At 36.6% G+C, this 19,098-nt stretch overlaps 1 pseudogene; it reads left to right on the top strand.

The window, feature by feature from the left end:
* Positions 1–1,091: 1,091 nt before the first annotated feature.
* LOC125236646 lies at positions 1,092–3,075 on the top strand (annotated as a pseudogene).
* Positions 3,076–19,098: the final 16,023 nt, after the last annotated feature.

Raw genomic sequence — 19,098 nt, 5'->3', positions numbered from 1 at the left:
AAACTGGCGCGACCTAATGAAATTTTGAATTAAATCCTGTAATAATATTTAAAAAAATCAAGTACTTAAAAACAATATATCGCGATCGCTTACTTTAAACATCATCTAATACATGTTACATTTTGCGGATCTTCGTTAATTACTATTTTACTTTATCAGTTTTAGATTAATTTATCACGCAGAATTTACTTATTATGTCATTTATCATTCATTTTTATTTTTAAGCTGTGGCAGAGTCTGTCATTTCGATTCAAATGACATTTCAGTAAGTTGATAGAAATCGTATATTCGATTCAACCAATTCGTAAATAATCGCTAGATTTGGCAAAGGATACGTCTTAGCCACATCGCAACATACTTCAAAATAAATGTGTCAAAAATGTGAATTTACAGCTCAGGCACAATAGTAGTTAGTCAGTATTAACGTTCACGTGAGCGTCAGGACCCCTGGACCACTACAGATATTTGATGTTTAGTACATACTAAAATTTAGTACCTATTTGATACTATTTGGTACCTGAGTACATATATTTGGTACCTCCACTGATATCGAAAAATCGAGCGAATAAAGTGGCCAGACATTCTGACGTCAGGATGTCTGGACCATTTTTGGTTTACATAGTTCTAGACAACACTACTAATTGATATCTTAGTCAATATTTACTACCTATTTGGTCAGGTACCAAATAGGTAGTAAATATTGATAAATTTTAGTATGTACTAAACATCAAATATCTGTAGTGGTCCAGGGGTCCTGACGCTCACACTTTCACATATTATACTGACTAGAGAAGAGATGGGCCGAATAAGAATATTCGGCTAAATACGAATATTAGTTAACTTACATTATTTATTTGATAAATATTCGGCAATGTAACCGAACTATCCGGCCGCTTACGAACTGAAAAAAAATCCGAATATTCCGAATATCTTTAATACTGACTAACCGTTCTAACCCTGAGATGAAATAATCACGAAACGTTGATATATGATACATCAAATGCAAAATATTTTATTGTTATCGCGTCTGTTTACACCATCAGTCAAAAGGCCAGTGTTACGCGGATAATAGGCCGGTTGAAAGGCAATATTTACGTAAACTCATATAAACAACTGAATCAAATACGCGAAAGAGTATAAATACTAGGTCGAAGGTTTCTAAGAGCACTGTCTTCAGCCGAGGTTACAGCAAGACGGTTATCTTCAATTTTAATGAAGTTGTGCAGTGACAGTATAAAAAAAAGCTTGTGTTCTAAGGCAGTGGCATCATCTTTGGACTTCTATGCTGCTGTGAGAGACGAGTAATAGTACTAAGTAAAGATATGTACTAGCGCTACGATAGGTACTCTATTTGAAACAGCGAACCAGCTGGAAACCCTGTGTTAAATTAAATCTAAAGCCTGGAAATCGTGATACATTGTGTAAATCGTTCAAAAGGACAATAATGTCCGTAAGTGTTCAGGTGTAAATAGTGAAACCATGAACGTCATCGCAACCAGCGTTTTGTGCTTGATATTCCTCAATCAATTCCAAGCAAAGAAAACGCATGATTATATGACAAAACGGGCAAAATTACTCAATGACGACTCCCAACACGCACTCGGGAGCAAACTCAGACTCTCAGACAAAGAGACTCTTGTCAACACCCAACTGATGTTCTTTAAAAATGTAGACATGGATAATGTGCCGCTCTCTGGACAATATTTCTCGTACAGGGATAAGATGAGGAACACGCGGCTGTACGATGTGATCCGCCACATGCCGAAGGGCGCCGCCCTGCATGTACACGGCTCGCTCATGCTCGACCCAGATGACCTTGTAAAGCTCACTTACGAAGAACACTTGTACATATGCCTCACGGACAACCATTTAAAATTCTACGCCTCCGATAACATCCCGAAGCAACCCTGCCCAGTCCCGTGGAAACTTTTAGAACACATCAGAACAAATCAATTCGAAGTACCAGGATTTGACGCGATGCTGAAACAGCGCCTAACTTTAGGCGCCGAGGACGGTTTGAACTCTGATTCTGACGAAAATGCCTCGTGGGAGCAATTCGTCAAAACTATGGGTCCGATCTTGTCCCTGATACAGTACCGGCCTCTGCGTGAGAAGTACATATACCAGTCACTGCAGAACTTCCTCGACGACAACGTTTTATACGTCGAGATTAGACTCAATCTGTACCCTCTGTATGAACTAAACGGCACCGTGCACGATAAGCTGTACATGGCCGCGCTGCATCACAACGTAGCGAAAAGGTTCAAGGAGACCAATCCCGACTTCGCCGGCTTGAAGATCATTCTTTCTCCCAGCAGAAAACTTAGTATGGAAGGTATACAATATGAGGTAGACCTGGCTGGCTTAGCGAAGCAGAAATATCCCGATCTCATCGCCGGTTTTGATCTCGTCGGCCAGGAGGATAAAGGGAAACCTTTAAAGGAGCTCCTGCCGGTTCTGCTGCGAGCGAAACGCGTTGTAGATTTCTATTTCCACGCAGGCGAGACCAGACAGTACGGTACGGCGGTGGACGAGAACTTGTTCGACGCCGTATTGTTGGGAGCGAAAAGAATAGGCCACGCGAACGCTCTAGTGAAACATCCGAGCTCATGAAAGCCGTGCAGAATAACGATATAGCTATAGAAGTGAGCGTGATATCGAACTCGGTGTTATCTGTGGTGAAGGATATGCGGAGCCACCCGCTAGCGATACTTTTATCTCAGGGACTCCCCGTGGTGTTATCGAGCGACGACCCCGGCGTGTGGGGGGCGAGACCTCTGACCGACGACTTCTACGTGGCGTTCGCGGGTGTAGCGAGCAGGCAAGCGGACTTAAGACTGCTGAAACAGTTGGCGATCAACTCTATAAGATACAGCTGCTTCGACGACAAGGGAAAGACGAGGCTGTTCAGGATCTTTGAGAAGAGGTGGGCGAGTTTGTAGGGACTTTTATTGAGGAATATGGAATGGGTAGCTAGTCTTAGTTTTAAACAATTATTGTTTTAAAACTGATTACATTGTTCTACTGATTGTGTGCACATATTACATATCTTCGTAATAAATTGCTGGATTGTAAGAACGATTTATTTTTACCCCCCACCGCAAACCAACGATCAAACTCGGACAGCTAAAAGACTTCACGGCTAGTTAGATATCACTTATATTATATCCTAATCTGAACTCAAAAATAACTACAAAAAATCCTATTTAGGTGCTAATAATATATCATAAGGTAAATTGAATCGCACGCCTTTGCCCTAGGCCTATCTTACGGCCCAGCTACGACATTGGTCTAAGCACGACAGCGCTGAGCGGCAGCCATACGTGCGAATGAAAAGTCCCATCGCTGTGTCTCGCTCCAATGTATGGCCGCCGCTCACCGCTGTCGCGCTTAGACCAATGTCGTGGCTGAGCCGTTACAGACAATATAAACTAGACGCCAGGGGCCCATTTCTCAAAACTGAAAGTTACAAGTTACAAGCGGAAGTCTCTTTCCAACTTGTCATATTAGACATTGACAACCACTTGTAAATTGTAACTTGTAGCTTCGAGAAATGGGCCCCTGGGGCCTATTTCTCGAAGCTATGAAGAAATGGGGCCCAGTGGCCCGTTTCTCGAAAGGTACAAGCCTTGTATTACAAGTGTGTTTCCATGACAACCCATACGATTTGACAGTTCGCGCACTTGTAATACAAGGCTTGTACTCGAAAACGCTATGTTTCTCAAAACGACAAGCCTTGTATTACAAGTGCGCGAACTGTCAAATCGTATGGGTTGTCATGGAAACACACTTGTAATACAAGGCTTGTACCTTTCGAGAAACGGGCCACTGGTAGTAGACAATCTACACATTCACAGATTTGCATACTGTTTGCACACGGCTAAAAAACGTGAACAAAACGACTGTTTACTTTTTTAAGATCTGCCTGTAAACCCTGCCCTTTTTCAAATAAATTATTGTTTGTTTGTACTTTTAGGTATTTTCTACTCCCGCGTTGTTATTCGTCATTTACAGTGACGTGCATAGATCGTTAAAACCCTACATAAAAGATGCCCGCCCCCGGCCGGCGCCCCGCGCACCCACGCATAGGATATAGCTCTTAAAGTATTGTTGGGTAGCCTTTAAGGGATATAGCGTGGGTGCGCGGGGCGCCGGGGGTTGCGGCGGCACGGGGGAGTGCGAGCGACAGGGTGAGGCTGGAACAGATGAGAGGCCGACAAGTCAAAATACAGGAAACAGTGTGAATTTCACGAAAGTTGTTCAAGAAAACTATTAAAAACTAAGTGCATGGTCGTAGAAAAAGTATTGTATGCAACGGTGTTTAACTGAGTCAAAAAAGACAGAAAATTTGTCGGTTAACCAAAACCAAGCGGATCTGTCACAGAGCGACCTGTCTTTAACCTTCTTGGTCGTGTAATATTTTCATTGGACATTTACCTTTAGGAGCCTTTTGAGGGTAGATTTTCTTCTTCTTTACATCCTGTTACCGTCTGCTGGGGTGTAGGGCTTGAATCATAGTTCTCCATTTACTCCGGTCTTGGGCAGTTTGAGTAACCTCCCACCCCAACCCTAACACCCTGAGCTCTTGCGGGTTGCTCTTGAGAGTAGATTTTGTTATTTTTTTTAAGAAGTACCTATAGGCTATATATACAGTACCGGTCAAAAATTTAAGTTCACTCCTTGTTTTCAGTACAATTGACTGCTTTAGAGAGATAGTTTTTTGTAGTTCAGACGTCAAAATTTGTTTCGCAAACAATTTATATTTTTTTAACATCTGTTTCCCTCAAATCTTATAGGCTAAATAATTATTTGGCCTATATTATCTGGCTAAAACTGTGTTTCGTGTAAAGATGTGTCTCAATTAGTGGCAAAGGCAAGGCCATAAATATAACTAGCATTTTGCCGTCATGTTTATTAGATTTTAGTGAAAGAAAGGTACGTGAATTGTGTCTAACTAGTAAAACAAATCTCCACAAAACAATAAATATAAGTTGAAAACATATTTCGACTACCAAACCGAAGATAATTATCGTACAAAAGTACTCATTTGTACCGAAATCAAAGGGTGAACTCAAACTTTTGACCGGTACTGTATGTACTTTTATTGCTGACTCTACCGACAATTTTTTTAATGATAAATGAGGTTGGTACGTCAAGTCATCAGCCAAAGTTAGTTATTAGATAACAAAGGCAGTTTTATTGACTGTATAGAAGTACATTCACGAGCTTTAATTTGGGACCCAAGGTTGAATATCGTGCAGAATAACTTTCGCTATTTAGAGCTAATATTGTAACGCTGTCAATGTCATAATGTTTACCATCGACAACTTAACTTTTTGTTCTTCACATTAAACTACTTGACTGACACTGACGCGAAATATCTCTTTGCATAGAGGTTATCACTTCAAGGGTCGATTAGATATGACATTTTATGTATTAACTTGACATTCAACATTATTGCACTAAAGTTTCGACCTTATTGCATTATGAATGTTCTAACAACATTTAACGGAAACGGGTCACAAATTAAAGCTCGTGACTGTACATATGATAGATAGATAGATAGATAAGTTATTTATTGGCAGACTGCAAACACACACAATACAATACACAATTTAAAACACACAAATTTGGCGCAACATAAAAAAAGACACAGAACAGTAAAATACAATTGATACAGTAAATAAAAACAAAAATAACAAAAAAGATAAAATAAAAAGAATATACAAACTGTGTGCGTTGCAGCAGGACAAAAGGGTCATATCTGAGTCCAATAGATCAGCTGCGCGCCGACCATTCGTCAATGGTCAGCGTGTCACTAAAGCCAGTCTTATATTGTATTTCAGACCGGCTGTCGCCCAGACCTAACCCAGTACCGACCGAACAAGTCCTCCCGCCCCCGCTCCCCGCGCCCGCGCCCCCCGCGCCCGCGCCTTGCGGCCGAGGTGGACGACCCCGTCATACCCTGCGAGTTCTGTACAGAGTCGCTACCGGTCTATCTTATTAGTGAACATCAGGTAAGCTGTCTATCTTATTAGTGAGTATCAGGTAAGTTGTCATCTTCATTATTGAACATCAGGTATGCTGTCGACCGTATTAATGAGCATCAGGTAAGCTGTCCACCTTATTAGTGAACATAAGGTAAGCTGTCTATCTTATCAGTGAACATCAGGTACCTAAGCTTTCTACGTTTTAGTGATCATCAGGATAGGTTAAATCGTCTACCCTATTAGTAGCCATCAGGTAAGATATCTGATAGAACAAAAATTTGGAAAAAATACACCCGTAAGCGATCTAAAGGGATGACTCATTACCATCAAAAACAATTAGGCGTATAATCTACTCCTGTAGACATAATACTAATAAATCAAATAATTTTTTACCTTGTAAAGTGAACTATTGTATTTAATTTCTTACTAAACTGACGCGATAACTCAAAAGTAGTTTTGGCCTCCAACACAAGAGCAGCACCACTTTGCTCAGTCTAGACTACAAAGAGATGTATCCATTTTTACAAGCTTTTATTTAACTTGCCTTGTTAGTATGTTAGTGTGCGTCAAAACGTAGAAGCTAAATTTGACCCACTTCCCGTTTTCCTATTTAGCTGATATTTCGCGTCTCGGAGAGCAGTAGATAACTGTTGAAAGAAAGGTACAGTCAGCGATAAAAGCTTGTGCCAAAAATGAAATTTTTGCAAGTAAACTTATTTTCACCTTATTACAATTAGAGATGGGCGGCGGGAAAATACCCGGGGTAGATATCGGGTATTTACCGGGTATTTACCCAATCTACCCGATATTTACCTTTTCTACCCTAATGGGTGGGTATAAATAAATATTGTAATAAAATGGGTCATAAATTGAATTTAATCGTGAAAAAATGTTTTCTTGGTATTGTATAATATATTTATATTTTATTAATATAGTTCTATAAACATATATCGAAGTATTTGTATTGAATAAGGAATTTGTTAAATATCATTGACATGCTTGTGTGTTAGTTACCTCCTCCTCCTAAACGGCTGAACCGATGGGGATGAAATTTTGTGTGCTTATTATAGTTCCTCTCAAGTAACAATTTCTGGTCCTATAGTGGTCGAGGACACCAAATTAAATCACACTAAATGGTCCTATAAATAGTCTATATTGGTACTGTAGAGCCGATTTGGCGCAATTATGCAGCCATTTAGTGATATAATAGGGCTATAGCAGTATCATCCGTGACGTTTAAGGTCTATAATGGTGATGTGATGATGACTATTGTGCTAATTTGTTGACATAGAGGACACAGTAACGCTATTATAGTATCAATTTATGCTATAGTAGCATTTGAGATTCCGTTATACAGGTTTTTTGTTCTGTAATAGCAGTTGCCGTCCCTTTTAATGCAAATGAATGAAATTTCTAAAATAATTTAATGTGTGTAATATTTAACAAAAACTGTTCTAAACGAGGAACTTTATGAAAAGCGGCGTGTGAACTTGTGAAGTTTAGTGTCAATTAACATAATTTGGATTTCGTATACTTCCATCATTAGAATCATCATCATCATCATCATTACTGCAAAAAGGTATGCGATGGAAATTTTACCGTTAAAAAGAATATTAGTTTAATGGAGTATTTTAAATGCGCCCTCGATGTATACATGTTTTGAATAAAATAAATAAATATAATTCAATACAATAAAATTATTGGCACCATAGTTTCTACTATGGATCCAAGAAGTAAAACATACGCTTTTATAGTTCGACTATATCACTTATCATACGCATTCACTGCCATAAGCCCGCCATCGTGGATTCAATTAGGGTTGCATGAGAATTTAACTATGATCCAGTTTAACTTATAAGTTCTTTATATAGAAAACAATACTTGATTTCAATGTTTTACTATAAGTAGAAAGATCTTTTAAACAGTGTTAATAAATGTTGTTTTCTTTTTAGTATGACAAATCTAAACTACAATTGGTCGCTATGTGTATTTTTAAAGTTAATTTCTAGAAAAACACTGTACGGAACCAGAAACCGTATCTTTGGCCTGATTTCATAATTACGATGTATAAACACCATAAAGCAGCCTTTTAAGGTCAAAATTGTCATTTAAAAGTAATCGTTTTCTACTCTTATATATCTGATTTGGTTTATAAAACATATAGTAAACTCAGCTATAACGCTATTGTGTTTTAAAAGAGATACCGAAACCATTATTCAACAGGTCTGTGATATCATAGACTAAATTAAATAAAGGAAGACGTGTAACTCAGTACATCGTTTTATATGTTTGACTCGTAAAACAATAGATGGCATTACTATACTCTCGCGACAAATGGTATTGTTCAATTCACGAAATAATTTCATTTAAATGACCTAAGTCGTATTATTTCAAAATTTGGAACATGATCGTACAACATTATCACTATATAACACCGAAATTAACAAAAACAATTAAGTCATTTTTTACCAATCGGGTACTTGAATCAGATTCAATTCATGGGAAGTGTTTTGTACGTTTGATGACTAATAGCAAACATTATAATCCGGTAGATGGCGCGTATGCAAGATGCACAACACTGCATGCTAAACAAAGTTGGCACATTGAAGATAAGTTTTAAATTTAATTTATTTATTGTTCGAATGTGAGTAGTTAAAATCGCTGTCAAATTGTCAATAGAAATTGCCAACAATGTAAACAAACCATTATACAAAATATCAATATTTTAGCACAATTTTATTATTTCAAAGGTTGGATTTAGCCAGTATCTGATGAGTTAGAATGAAAATTAAAGACATTTTGACAACGTACAAGGTTTGTTTACATTGTTCACAAATTCTATTGACGGCGACTTTATAAATGATGAATTGATGATAGGGTTAGTATTTTGTAACATCACAATCTGCCAGAATTTGGCGTACAATACTCTTGACTCTCAATATGCACATTCATTATCATTAGTATTTGTTTTTTTTTTGCACAAGTTTTAACGATTATTCTAAATTATCTTGGACGTACATCCCAGAATAGGCAAAATATGCTACGTAAAATATTACAACCCTAAGTGCGGATGTCAGGAAGGATTTCAAAGGCGAAAATCAAAAATGGCGGCTTAAATATATGGGATATCGGTCCTGCATCCGATATCGGATCGTATAATGTGAAAACACACTAAGACGGAAGTATTACTTTCAGATTATTTTATTTTTATTACTATAAAAATGTTTTACCACAAACAGCTACATATATCAGCACGACAGATTTTTTTAAATATATGAATGTGGAATAAAACAATATATTATAAGTCAATTTTATTAATTAAATTCTTTGAAAAGTTTCTTAATTATCATGCTAAGTGTTGAAATGCATTGAAATATTTATTTTCAGTACAGATGGTGTTTTTTTTTACGCACTAGTGCGAGAAGTGGTTCATTACGAGTATATGTCAGGTCTAAACTTCGGAGGGCCATCTGTACTGAAAAACGTCGTACGATACACGTGCGAAAAGGAAATTCGTAACTCGTGTCGATTTTTACGCACTTGTATCGTAATGCACTATTTCCAAGTAGGCATATTACAATGATATGAACGTCAAATAAAGCTACGCCGGCTTTAACCCTACGCCTCAGCCACTTTTTTTCAAAATACACATGCAAAAGTATTCATAAAGAAAATATTAACAGACTGCTCTATGGAAATTAATTTCAATAAATTATACAAAGTACAAAGCTACTATGCTTAATAAGAGATGTTAGAGATACTGTATAGAGTCTCTAAGTGTCAAGGTATATCTAAAAAAATAAAAAAAATATACATGATGAAGAAAAAAAAACGAACTGATACAAATAAAAAATAACGATTAGGGCTTGCATTCCGGAATTCCGGAATCTCGAAATTCCGGAATTTCGGACAATTTTTCCGATATTACAGTTCCGGAATTGAAACACATAATCTCGAAAATTCCGGAATTGAAAAAAGATATATTTTTGAACGAAAACGTGTAATATCAGCCTGGTTATTTTACAAAACTACTACCGCGTCTATAAAAGATATGTAAATTCATTAAGTTAGACACTCCTCGGATTCAGGTAGTGCCTATTTTATGACCAAAGGGTTGCATCCAGGGCTAGTTAGAGCGAGATAGTGTAGTTTTAACCCGCTAATATTATACCATTGTCACTTTCTAGTTTTGCTCTCAATTGTTTTAGCTAATAAGTGAAATATATAATCATTTTAAAGTAAATATTTGTTGTAGAAAGTTTTGTTTTGTGATAATTTAAAATTACTAGCCGGGAGTTGAGTGTTATGCTCGAATACTGAAGGATAATTAAACATAAATAACATTAGGTACATTATTAATATTATTATTTTATTGTCGTTATTTATGCTCAATTTATTAGATCGAACTTATATTTCAGTAATAATCTAAATTAAGGGTCCCCCCACATCTAGCGTCTCGCGAGCGTCGCGTCGGGCCAACTGTATGGAAAAAGACGTCGCGTCGACGCGACGTCGACGCGGCGTCATGCTTTGCCCATACAGTTGGCCCGACGCGACGCTCGCGAGACGCTAGATGTGGGGGGACCCTAAAGCGGCATAAACTCAAAAATTTACTTCTTTTCTCATAGCACTGAATATTTTAGGCATACAGTCTTAAGTTCAGAAGCAAATCGTAGTATTTAGTATTACATTCATTCACAAGCATAACGTCGTAGTTACTTTATACACTTTTCACAAAGACGTGTGCATATTTTACTAAACTCTATCTAAGTCTATTACCACTTACCACAAAATCAAAAGATTTGAGAAGCAAATGTATGGAAAATGATGTATATAAAAGAATGATTTATTTTTTTACAAAAAATTAAGGTGTAGGTACATGTAGGTACCTAGGAATAAATCATAAAATCTGTCTTTTTGGGCTAGCTTGGATATCTTTTGTCCCTACTCGAGTCTGATAAAGGTAATTCAATATTTATTTTATTATAGTTATGTGAACAAGACGTTATGCAATTCTTGTAAATTATTATTTTTATATTATTTCGATGCTCAATGGATAAAAAAATAACTTTAACGTTGACCACTATCAGAAAACTGGCACTAAAACCTCGTTTGTATCGTTAACTGTATTAGTTCGAAATACCTTGCAAGACCGATTTTGACGCAAAATGGGCTTTCCTGTAAAATTACTAAAATGAAAATTTCGGTGTTATACGCCTTTCAGGTACGGAGTTATTGTCTTAAACGTCGATTTATAACAAATTTCAGTTTAAAATTGTATTATTCATCAAAAATCCACCAGAAAACCAAACCAAAAAAATTGTTCAATTCCGGAACTAGTTCCGGAATTCCGGAATTGAAGTCCAATCTCGAAAACCAGTTCCGGAATTGAAAACCGTCCGATATTGCAAGCCCTAAATTCTAATTTGTGAAATTCATCGGAGCGATGGTTCAACTCCTGTGCTGTCAGGTCAAGTTGGTATTGACAGTTTAGAAGCTCATCGCTTAAGGCAGCTGTTACATTTTGATGTATTTTGAATTTGCTTAGCTTTAGATATTTTTTAATTTTATTTGACCCTTTCAACGTCACTCTGGGATCACTGCCGCCCTCTATGTGCACAGACTGTTTTAAATCTACAGGGTCTTTCATTGGGGAGCATGATGCACTGTCATGAACCACATCTAAATCAAATATATTATATTCAGCAAATATACTTAAATTGTTTTCAGCCAGAGCGGAGTTCCCGGAGCAATACTTGCAATACCATTTTGAATCCGACTCCTGCAGTTGCTGCTCGAGGTCCCGGATGCGTTGTAATGCCTGCTCATGTATCTCTTGGCATTGCTGGAACCGATCAATGACTGCCTAGAGGTCATCCCGTTGTCCTTGCAGGTCTTCATACTTGACATCTTGGTTGGCTGATTGCTGATTTTTGAGGCTTGTGTTTGTTTCATTCTAGCCACCATCACATCCCGGTGTGTTGTAACCTTGGTAGTTTGTTCTGTAACATTATTCATCATGTGAGATATTGAAGCCTAAATGTATTGTTAAAATATATTAATTAGGGCTTATAACAGGATATAATGTGATTAAGATACAAGAATATGGAACCACAGCCTTGATTTTGTTAACAAGATTTCATATAACAAACTTTGTAATTCACTTTGTTGCAAGTTACACGGGATAGCAGTGAGTAAGGTTTTATTATTTCGAGTTGATTTAACAAAGAAAATGTAAATATGGAAGTTAAAATACTATTATGTACTTCAAATGTTTACAAACAGAAAACACAAAAATAACCTATGACAGTTACTAGTTCTAGACAAATAATCTGAAAAACTACACTTAAATATTAAGTAAGCTATACTCATCTGTAAAAAACGCTAATTAATTATAATTGTAAATCTTGAACGCTATCCGTTGACGGTTGGCGTAGTTTTTTCGTCAATATTTGGCTTCTTAGGCTGCATGAAAACTTATGATAACACTTTCTCATTTTAATTAAAATACGATACATCACTGTAATTCCTTATATTTTACATTTTTAATATTTATAACACATTATTGAAATGATATACGCACGAAGCTTGAATTTGACGTTTTTTTTTTTTTTTTTTTTGAATTTTATGGCCTGGTTACGAGACCTTTAAGCCAAGTCTTTAATTTTATATAATAAGTCACTGGTTGACACTTCACTATTGTTATGATTAAGTTATTAAAGATTTATCACTGTATTTTTAATGAACTTATAAATTGGCTTATATGTTTGAACGTCTTTTAGTATTGAATTTGACGTTTAACCCGGTCGGTGTTGCCTGTCCAGGCGTTGGTATCTCCTGCGAATTGCAAAGTATGCGTTAGGGCCCGCACAGACGGGCGACTCAACTTTTTTGTCTGCGGAGATCGGTCTATGGGCTAGTATGAAAGTGCGCACACGTTGCAACGCAACCTTTTTGTCTGCGGGTTCGACGAGTGACGACAAGCCTGCGACGTAACTGTCTCATTCTCTATATGTTTCAATGCAAGTGCGCACACGGTGACAAAATAGTCGCCGGTCGGTTGTCATTTTGACAGTTATCACTCAACCGCCTGGGCAAACGTATGTTATTATTCGAAAAAAAATATAATTTTAAATGCCGATTGTTGAAGTCGACATTGATACCTGTCGTTTAATTTCAATTCTTCAGAAGTAGAGGTAAGACCGACTTTATATGACAAGAATTTAAAAGAATAGTCCTACAATATTGAGGAAAACGATGCCGGGTTGTAAAATTCTAACGAGTTCATCAAAACTTTTAAACACTTATTCTGAAGTACCAAAAATGTTTTTTGGATAGGCTCTTAATTTCATGAAAAAAGAAAAAGTTGCGTCCGTAGTATCTTCATAGTAGTCTGTGGTTGCATCGCTGTCTTTCCCGTGTGCGCACCTTTGAAATTGTCGCAAGGAGTTACGACAGAGACAAAAAAGTCGTCGAGTGACTTTGTCGCCCGTCTGCGCGGGCCCTTATAACAAATAGTTTAATGTTTTGTGAAGATTAAAGAAATATTGTTTGTTGATAACAATGATAACTATGACGGGAACTATTCCTCTCACTTCTTGTCACAGACAAAATTATCACTGGATTTAGTTTTACGCGCCTTGGCTAGCTATCAATAGTGAAACAAAAACGAAAAGAGATATAAGGCTTACGGCGAAATTGTGGTCAAAAAAGCTGCACTTTATGCAAAAAGCAAGCCACTTTGTACAGTGATACTAGGGACCAATATAAATGATTTCTTCCGAGGAAACACAAAAAACCATAAGATCTAGCTAGATGAAGACGTTGCTTTGATGATGCATAAAACATGAGCAACGCTACTAAATTAGAAACACGTGTTAAGTTTAGTTTCGGACGATACGCCTATAAGCAACCTACATAATTTGGTCGAGTTAATTTGAAATGTCAAAAACAGTGCTAAGTAATTTGATATTTCAATACTAGGTAAGTATAACCAAAGATATATGGAATAAAATAAAATACTATATACGTATTTCTAACAACGATTCTATTAAATGGGCAGGGAATCAAATTCCTTGACTGTATAGCTGTAGGTGCCTAAATAAAGATTTTTAATACTTATGGGTACCGATAAATTTATATAAATACAGTAAAGGGCGATAAAACTTGCACATCGGTCTTTGGAAAGAGACAACGTCACATAAGTGATTGGAGAGTAGAGTAGGTAGATAAGTACCTCCCTATGGGCCTATGGGTTTTATAAACACACAACAAGTAGGCGCGAACAATTCATACTTACTTTTCTATGATTCAAACACACAACAAGTAGGCGCGAACAATTCATACTTACTTTTGTATGATTCAACTTCACATCATACTTATTTTTCTAATATTCAACTAGAAAAATAAAAAAAGCGAAAAACAACAACATAATTCTTTTTAAACACATTAAAAAAAAAACCGGAGCTGGGTCTCGAACCTGAGATCTCAAAAATGCAAGTCAGATACTCTAACCCCTAAGCCAAAAAACGAGGTGCCGCCGGCTCAAAATATTGAATCATATTCAGATGTGGTTACTCGGCAATGTAATTAATTATTATCTCACTAGGTGGCACTTTTCAACATTGAAAACAGCGCCATCTGTAAATAACTCGAAAACTAAGAGGTACCAGCGACGATAACTCGCGTTAAGTAGGTCGCTACACGATGTACTGAGTTACCAATCTTTGTTTATTTAATTAATCTATGGTGATATTTAAAGAGTCATTGTGGCGTATACGGCGATGAGATATAAAAGGCATTAGAAAACGACTATAACCTTTTCAAAGCTATATAAACGTATCCTGAAAACTTCATTATACAGCAAAATAGCTCTATAATGGTATTCATATCACTACTATACAGTGTTAAATACTATAGCAGTGTTTTCCAAAGCCACTATATCCAAAAATAGTGGTATAGTTAGGTTTTAAATCTGTTAAAACACAACTACTAAAAATACTATAAGCGGCTTGTTGGTAACCTTAATAGCGCAAATTGATAGCATAACAGTGATTCCTAACACTATTATACAATAATATTGTTCTTATTTGATCCTGTTATAGACCAGGCCTATAGCGGCTCTATAAAATGGTGATATAAACGTTTACATCACTTCCTAATAACACCTTTTAGCTGTATAACACAACAACTATAGCGGCTTGTCGGGAACCTTAATAGCGCAAATTGATTGCATAACAGTGATTTCTAACACCATTTTATACAGTAATATTGTTCTATAATAGTCATATTTGATCCTGTTATAGACCAGGCCTATAGCGGCTCTATAAAATGGTGATATAAACGTTTACACCACTTCCTAATAACACCTTTTAGCTGTATAACGCAACAACCATAGCGGCTTGTCGGGAACCTTAATAGCGCAAATTGATTGCATAGCAGTGATTCCTAACACTATTATACAATAATATAGACCTATAGTAGTCATATTTGATCCTGTTATAGACCAACTTCCTAATGACACCTTTTAGCGGTACAAGCTTATAGAGCTAAAAGGTGTTACTGGAGGCTTTTATACGACAGGCGGTCACGCCGAAAACCTTTATACGACATCTATAGTAGCTTTTAGCGTCGAAAACCAAAATTATAGCACTAAAATGTTACTTGCTGTTTGTTTGGTAAAGCCTACTATCTAGCCGTCATCACATAGAAGGCATTATTACAGTCCGAATTCAAAGCAAGTGTTAATTAAAATCACACATGGACGTGGCGCTTGTTTAGCTAAGTACAAACTAAAGTATAAGTATCCCATAAATAAAAATAAAAAAAAGTAACTGACCGGTCAAGTGACTTATTGCACCCTTTCAATACGGATGCACCTACCTGGCGTTTTGCAAAGCTGTGACCTCATTGGCTAATGAATTTGAATTTGTCTGTCCACCGTGTTTTAAGTTAAGTAAGTTATTTGAATACTTAGTGGGCCTAAAACATCTGGGGAATACAACTTTTTAATTGAATGTGGTAAATTACACATGATATATGGAATATTTGGAATCTCTGTTAACATTTTAATATTAGTTAGAATAGTTAGTCAAATATATATATATTTATTTTAGTAGAAAAATATATTTCAGTCTGTAAATTAAGAATAATCTTTAATTTCATAGATTATTTTTTATACCCGCTCATTTGGGTAGATACGGGTAAATACGGGTAGATATGGGTATTTTCCCGGTATTTACCCGGATCTCTAATTACAATGCAATAAGGTGAAAAAGTTGATACATCTCTGATAGTTGACTGTACTATAAATTTAAATCAAATATACGAAGGAACCCATTATCTTTACCAGGAGCTTACTTTATCGGACTGCATATCTTTTCCTCAGAGAAGGAACCCATACTTTACGTGCATATCGGCCCTTTTCTGATTGAGATACCCTTAAGCATATGAAGGTCACTTCTGTGATGGAAAATGACTATTGCATGACAATTACTTATTTATAAATTATTCCACAACAGTGTTCTGGCTTAAATTATCAACTGAATACGGAGATGCATAAAATAGTGCATATTGATGACGCTGTAAAGTTCAACAAGTTTTTTGGTTAAAAAGCGCCTACGTGCTCTTTGGTTCAAACAACAAGTTAGATTTTGTTAAGTGTAACTAGTACATTGAACAAGTTAGTCGTCATTTTCAACAATATATTTGAATCAACAAGTCGATTTTATGAAAGCAACATGGCACATATTGTTTTAAACATATGTTTGGCTGATTCAATCAAATATGTTTTGAACAAGTTTGACCTTGCGGTTCGAACAAATTCGACTTGTATCATCAACATTGTGATTTATACCGTTTACTAAAATATTTTTGTTTCAAACGGATAAACCCGCAACAAGTCGAACTTGTTAAATTCACAATGCAAATTTCTCAGTGTAGCTAGCACGTTTAGATTTGGCGTTAGTGGAGGCACCTGATAAAAAGTATTTACCAAACAGCGAATAGCCGCCGAATTGTGACATTGATGATGATGAGATTGCTACACTTTGCCATATTGACTGCTGAGTTACGTTGGTCCGACTCTTAACATAATTAGTGATACAATATTTTTGCACTATTATATGCGTCTCAGTATTACTATTTTTATTGTGATTGTATCGTTTATTTATATGTTAAACTTATTGATTTTGTTACTCCATATGACACAAACGCGTTTCTGATAAAAAAAGCATGATTGGTAAATTGATACAGTTGATTATTCATTTCTAATCGAACTTCATAAACAATTACAATGCTCAATTATTGAGACTAAATAAAGTATACTCCAATTATTTACTTATTAACTGTAAAATTAAATTAAATAGCACAATATACCTACCAAAAAATTGTCGATCCTTCTCCAAGTTATAAATTTTTTGTTAAAAGTATACTTCTGTAACTAAAGCCGAGTCCGCTGCAACGTGTTTTTGTATTTTTCTAACACCTAAAATATGTTTTTCTAACATAAAAGGGGTGTGGCTAAAGCGTTTTTGTTAGCAAAAACACTCAAACATGTTTGCTGCAACAAATGGAAAACATGTTAGGTGTTAGAAAAGCACAAAAACACGTTGCAGCAGACCCGGCTTAAGGTACCGGGGGACAAATTTCAACTGATCGATTTTCTCCAATTAACTTGAGTTCCATATGTAACATGTATAAAAGAGGATCGAGTATTATAGAGAGTTACTGTCAAAGTAAAATGTGTAATCACAGTGCATAGACTGCCATCTCTTGACACAGACTTGAAACTTTTGAACCTCAGTTTTGACAATTTGGCCCATATTCTTAGCTTGATATGTGTTAAATGTCAAATATTAATATTAGCGCCATCTAGCAGAGCGTCCCCCAAAGGTGTAACGCCATCTAGGCCACCGTACCTTTTTCTGTATAGTTCTGAGGTACGTTTTTTTCTTACACACGGAGTATATGTCTTTGCATTGTATCCATCCACTCAACACGCGTGCCATATATGACCAGTAGGCCTAGCACATGATGGCCGCGAGAGTATGTCACCGCTAGATAGATGACACGTCTTCTTCTAACTGTATGAATGACATAAGGACGGGTAGTCTATCTCGCGGCGACATACTCCACAGAGAACCTCCTATAGCGGCCATCGAGTCACCAGTGTTTGGGGTGCGATGTTAGCCGTTTCAAGGACACATGCAGTGGACACTAAAACTTGTAAGAAAATCGATTAGTTTAAATTGTCCACCAGTCGAAATTGACTCCATGCACTAAAAGGTCACCAGCAGGATTGGACCTCATTTTATAAAGCTATAAATATGTTTTAGATCAGTTTCAATTTATAGCTTTATATAATGCGCCCCCGAATTCAAAATAAAAATACATACTATGTATATCTATACATGTTATCCTAAGTGCGTATTCACATTATCCGATCCGATATCGGATGTCGGAAGGAATTCAAAGGGAAAAATAAAAAAAGAAAGGAAGATGAAGGGATGGTGGAGAGAGGAGATGGGAGGGAAGGGGAAGATGGCGTCCATAATATATAGGATATCGGTCCTACATCCGATATCGGACCGGAGAATGTGAAAACGCACTAAATCTTCGTCTCAAATCTCAATTAATATGCCAATGTATACGTAAGTAAATACTTTTGCCTTCCTTAGTAACTATTATCTCTATTATATTTCAAACTGTGTCCTCATTTGAGCAGCTACAGAAATAGTTGTATGCATTTATTCATGTAGCTAACGAGACCGTCATTTAAACTCCTTTGTCTTTATAAAGCATTTTATAACAACGCATTTGCGACGATATCTTGAACCGCTCAAATAAAGACATAGTCTTAGAATAATTAAGAAAAAATAGACCAATCACATTCACAAGAGCTGGCACGAAGGAGTGAATGAAAATATGCATGTTTGTGACAGATTAAGGCACTGGTCCCACCAACAGCGAGTAAGCGATGAGCTATCGGCGGTAGAAATGAACAAAAGATAGTCGCTCCCGTGTGAATAAAAGAGACACGATGATAGCGCGAGCGAGTTATAGTTCGTCGCTAAGCGATGAACTATAACTCGCTCCCTCTATCGTCTCT

This window comes from Leguminivora glycinivorella, chromosome 19, assembly GCF_023078275.1.
Source record: "Leguminivora glycinivorella isolate SPB_JAAS2020 chromosome 19, LegGlyc_1.1, whole genome shotgun sequence".
NCBI lineage: Eukaryota > Metazoa > Arthropoda > Insecta > Lepidoptera > Tortricidae > Leguminivora > Leguminivora glycinivorella.
Note: the sequence above shows the minus strand (reverse complement) of the source record. Positions and strands in the feature narration are given on the sequence as shown.